The sequence below is a fragment of the Mus caroli genome, chromosome 11, assembly GCF_900094665.2.
Source record: "Mus caroli chromosome 11, CAROLI_EIJ_v1.1, whole genome shotgun sequence".
Classification (NCBI taxonomy): domain Eukaryota; kingdom Metazoa; phylum Chordata; class Mammalia; order Rodentia; family Muridae; genus Mus; species Mus caroli.
Window position 1 is genome coordinate 17,051,235 of NC_034580.1, and position 6,000 is coordinate 17,057,234.

The window sequence follows — 6,000 nt, forward strand, 5'->3', positions numbered from 1 at the left end:
TGAGATTCTTAATTCACAGTGAACAAATCTTGAGATGGAGATACAGGAATTGAATTAGATGAATATACAGGGATGAGAGAAAGTTTGTCAGATATCCACAGCCAGGAAACTACAAAACTAGATTGGGCACAGAGGGCACCTAAGGAGCAATTCTCTGTGGTGGGTGTTGATACACAGGACCCACATTTGTGCGTGTACCAGATAATTGCTCCCAACTTTAGGGTCAGGATTGCTTCTTAAAATGTCTAGTTAAAAAGATGTATTCGTTGAGTGTGTAAATTTGACAAGTTTCATTGTGATTTCGGATTATTCTTTGTGAATGCAAATGTTGATTATATCTTTTTCTTGATTCTACTCAAAGAACTAAACTGGTCACTAAGTCAAATGTGCTGTGCAAATTTAATGTCTGTTTGCAGGAGTGATGTGATAAAATGGTGACAGGGGACTTGTCTGATGGAAGTCGGATAGTACTCTAAGATGTAGCCTTTTGTAGTATGACATCAAAGAGCTGAGGGCTTCAGGGTTTCTCAACTTCACAATCAAGAGTGTGTCTGAAGATGCTTTTATGGTTTTGTGATTGCTCCTGACTTCAGATATGGCCATATATATTTATGAAGTATTTTAATACCTCTTTAAATACAAAAGGACATTGAAAATATCTGGGAGGGATTCCACAGCCACAAGGAATTCTTCAGACAAGGTAGAAACCCAAGCCTTAATTTGGCCTCAAGTCATTGGACACGAATCTCATTATCTGGGATGATTCTATAGGAAAATAATCCACCCCTCTGGTAGACATAATCTGATGCTCATTATATCTTATCTTAGTTCCCTAGGTCTTTGGAGCCGATCTGTGTAGAATGAAATTGTACTGCAGATGGATCCCAGCTAATGGCTTTTTACTTGAGAAGCTCAGTCATCTCTTTGATACAACAAAGTCAGAGGATGTTAAATGTGTTATGATGGCATCCTTGGTCTTCAGAACCTTTTAGTAATGGAATAGATAATTGCAAAGTTAATTAAAATAGCTCATAGCCAAAACAGTTCTGAAAGAGTACAAGAGTTTGGGACTGGAGACAGAGCACAGGGCAGTGACCCCAATATCTAAGTCATCTACCCCATCTACCCATTCCTACTTGCTTGGGTCCAGTCCCTGAATAGGCTTGTGGGTTGGTTTTTGTGTTTTGTTTGTTTGTTTGTTTGTTTGTTTTTCTGTTTTTAAACTGATTTTATGATTCACTTAAAATTGTTCTTCACCTTTCTGTACATGACATTGTTGTGCTAAATTAAGCCTACATACCAAGAAAACATACTTTGCAATGGAAGAGTCATGAGTAAACTAAAATATGGCATGCAGAATATGCATTTGCACTGGAGAGTATTCTACTAAGCCAACCTTGGTCATTGTCATACTTCAGTATGAGCAGCACTTGAAGGATCCAGTGAGCATGGATTCCCAAATACCTTCAGTCTGAGCTAGTTAGCACCCACAAGGGAGGGTTTACACATAAACAAGATGTTACCGCTCCTGAGTGACAGCAGGGCAGCAGCAAGCCAGAAGCCCATTTTGTTTCTTCCTAGCTGAGCATGGTGACGCACACTTGCAATCCCAGCACACAGGAGTCTCCCACAGAGGGTTGACATGGGTTCTAAATCGGTCTGAGCGATAAGAGTCAAATTCTGTCTCAAAAGCTTCACTTTGTATGGACTGGTGATGGAGACTACAGAGACGTGTAATTAAAGGCCTCTTACGAGGTGGCAACAGCAGCGTCCCGGCTGCAGAGAGGAAGTCAGTTCCTAAAGGCTGGTCAGGTGCTCCTGGGTGGCTTATTTCCAACTAACCTGGTGATTCTGAACACTGACACTTTCTGTTTTCAAGTGTTGTGTCTAAGCAAACAACTCATCCTAGATGCCCGGAAGATGATCTTGTGGGTCTGCCATGACATGGTCCTGTTTCTTGGGCAGTTATGTTTTTATGGGCAAAAAGCAGTCTATGACCTTCACTCTCAGAGGCATGCCTGAGAGACTCGGATACATGGAAAGAATTAGAGTGGGAATGGTATGCTGCACGTCTATCAATATCAGACAAGTATGAGAGCTTAGAGAAAATTCCCTTTTGGAATTGTAGGAATGGGACTTGGTCCTGTATGGCTAATGAAACTGTCAGGTTTTATTGTACTTTGGAAACCTTTAGCAAGAGAGTTAACGTTACCTGTCTCTTGAGGAGAGGTCTGTACAAGAAAATAAAACAGGGTGATGGGTCAATGGGAAGCAGGCTTTACATGGGGGCGAGGATCTGAGTTTGTGTCCCTAGAACCCTGATAACCTAGGAACAGTAATATGCAATTGTAATCATAGATCCTATGGTGAGATGGGGGGCAGAGATAAGGAAATCAGCAGAAGCCTACAGGCCCCTAGCCCAGCATATGTAGTGACAGAGACCTGACTCAAAGTGGAAGTGAGTATTGACAGCTAAATGTGACCTCTGATCTTCATAAGAGCACCATGACACATGCACACTCTCATACATGAACACACACAAACACGTGAGAGAGAGAATACACAGGGATAATGGAAACACCGAGTCCTGCTTATAACCAACCTGAAGTTAAATACTCATGAAATACTGGAACAGATAAGATAAAAACTGGACCTTTCATCCTTCAAGCGTTGGACTTTTTAATTTCATAGCAACCTTGAAATCAGAAGATAGGAGAAATGGAAAAAAGGCAGTAAGCAGCAGTGAGTGTCTGTCTCCATGGACACTCCACTCGGGAGTATCCTTGACTCAAGCAGATCTCAAGCAAGGAAGATTGTCAGCTTAAACCAGAAAGCAAGAGTTCATATCCACTCTCATGAACATCCCAAGTTATAGTGCTGCGTGAAAATTAACAACTTAAAAATGTTGCGGTATCTAGAGAGGATCTCTTCTCTCATTCACTTGAAAGTGGTTGCTATACTGAATATCCTTAATTGCCTGACTAGTCAAACATGTTACCCTGTTGAGAATGAGAGAAGATACATCAAACACAGAACACCTACATTGGATTCATTTATTCAATAAAAATAACATTGAGCCAGTGAAGGACACTGGAAACAGGAGAATTAGTAAATTTCCACTGTGTGCTAACAATGTAGGATGGACCAATAAGCAGTTATAGTATGGCGTAAATGCCAGGCAGAGGTAAAGACCCTTCAGAACACATACCTGGACATTAAGCCAGAGTGCAGAAGTCAGAGAAGACACTAACAGAAATGGCAGGAGCCGGAGACCTGGAGAAAGAGGTAGGTAACCAAGAGGAGAGCCAAAGAGCAGACCCAAGAATGCACCAACACAGCCATCCAAGGCTTAGAGCCACAGTAGCCCCCCACGCTTGGGAGACAAACTAATGTGGTTGTGTAAGGAAGAAAAGAAGGGGGTGGCAAGAGAAGAGGCTGAAGAAACCTTAACTAGCTTGGGCAGCTGGTGGGACGTTTACAGGAAGAGAGCAGGGGATGAATGTGACTCTGTTGGATACATGGGACTGGAGTTCCTCCAAAAGAGGGCCCACCTTGAAATACAGATTTGGGGGTTCTAGTTTGCTTTCTGCTGCTGTGATAAAACACTTTTGGCAAAGCAGAACTTAGGGGAGGAAAGGGTTTACTTGGCTTATACTTCCAAGTCCAGCATTGAGGGAAGGGAAGGTCAGGAACTCAAGCTTTGGACATAGAGACCATGAAGGAGCACTATGTTCTGTCTTGCTCACAGACCCATGCTTTGCTAGCTTTCTTGCACATGCAGGACCACCTGATGTGAAATGGTACAGTCCACAGTAGCTGGGCCCTCCTGTATCCATTAATAAGACAGTCCCCATAGACATGCCCACAGGCCAAGCTGATCTCAGCAACCCCTCCATTTTCTCAGGTGACTCCAGGTTGTGTCAGGATGAGAGTTAAAATCTCTAGGACAAGGATTCAACTAGCCTAAGATCCCACAAGTAAGGGGAACCTCCTAAAAGCCATTTCCTAAATGGGCTGAATCATTGGCATTTTTGGTATGGCATGGGAAGAAAGAGCCCCCAGTAAATACTGAAGGGAAAAAATAAGGGTAAAAAACAAAATGAAACAAGATCTGTGGTATGGAGGCCAAGAAAAAAAGTGAGGAGATGTGGTCTGCTGCCACATACTATGGAGCAGAAAGAGTTGAGGATTGAGAAATGTGCACTGGATTAGCTAGAGTTCTGTGACCTTGGCAAACAGAAGCCAGTTCCCAGAGGTTCTGAGAAGATCCTAGGGGAAGAAAAGGAGCCCCAGCAAACCAAGAAACCGTGGGGTAAAAAGAATGAGGCAGGGCAGGATGGAGGGAACACATAGGAGGGGATGTAAGGTGGAGGAAAGGATGGTGGCAATGCTGGCCATTCTTGTTCTTTAGATTATTAGGCCTATTATAGGAAATAATATAAAGTCTGAAAGGAAGGGGCCAGGGGAGTCAGGGATACAGGACAGTCCGTGACTAGGACAAAGGAGATAGAGAAGGGATTAACCTTAGACTAAGTCCCCTAAACCTGAAGGTGTGAAGTTAGAGTTGTAATTAAAGGTTTCTTAGATAAACACAGGGCATTTGCTGAGAGAGAAGGCAGGGAGATGGGTTTGTGAGTAGTTGAAGGAATATGTTAGTGACTAGTTGAAGAAACTTTGGAGTAGCTGCCAGGGAGGATGTGAGAAACTGCTTGTCAGTAACAGGCCTTCCGGGGTCAGAAACAGTGCTTGATACTGTTTTATCATATGCTTTGACAATCAGTGGGGGTGGAGTAGGTTAGTCTATTATGAGTATATCAGTTATTTTTGCCTGAGAATGATAAGAACACTAACCCTAGACCTAATCCTTACACTGACCCTAACCCTAACACTTACAACTACCCCTACCCTTACCCTTAACCTACCCCAGCCCCAGCCCCAACCCCAGCCCCAACCCCAACCCCAACCCCAACCCCAGCCCCAGCCCCAGTCCCAACCCCTAACTCTACCCCTGGTTGGAAAATATCAGTTGCTTAAACATGAAAAGTAGTTGAGTTTTTTCTTCTATCAAAGTCTGCGTGGATAATAAGTCCAGAACAGAGTTTCATGGTGTCAGGAGTCCATGTTGCTCTTTCTTTGCCTTTTTCAGGATTTGGCTTCCCCAGGGTTCAGTGTGTTTTTCTAACCCCATCCACTTTGCATTCTAGCAAGCAGAATGAAGTGTCAGAGAAGAGGTTTGGCCATTTCTAGAATCCATTGGCCACAGTTTAGTCCTGTGGCATAACTAGCCAGCTACAGGGGAAGTTAGCAAGCATAGTGTTTATTACAGACATACGTGGTCCCTCTTTTCAAGGGAGTCCATGAGACACCAGTGCCACTCCCACAAAGAAAGGGTCAATTACTGAAGCTTAAATAAACCACTTTAATATTTAAAGCAGTTCGATTCTTTACCTACAAAAGAAAACATGAATTACTATAACAAGCAGAGTTGGACCAAAGGAGTGAAAGCCTTGCAGGGAAGGGTGAAAGCTTACGAAAGGGTCTGAGTGCTGTAAGAGGGGGTTTCCATCTCCGCTAAAACCAGGGGAAAGAGGTATGCTGAGCTGGCCAGATGTAAGATCTCACAAAATCAGTCTTTGTTCTTTTGGACTGGGGGTGCTGAGGCGACCAGAACAGCTCTCTCATTGTGCTAGGATAGCTCAGAATACTTAATTTCTCCAGTGTGCAAAGGAAGAAACCTGAGACTCAGGCCCTGTAGTGAGTAGTTGGCAGACACCAACCCTATTCTATTGAGTTTGACCTCCCAGGCCCAAGTTCTTTCCTCTACCTCCCCATTACTCTGTGATGTCAAAGGGGTGCGCATGACCAGAGTGGGAACAAAGTGACAAAGGCTCTGGAGAGAGGAGAATGTAACGTTCCTTGTAAAAGAGCAGATGCCGATTGCTATGCATGAGCCTGTTTTTACTGCACAGATTTATTTTCCTGTCTTTAGCCTTTTGGATA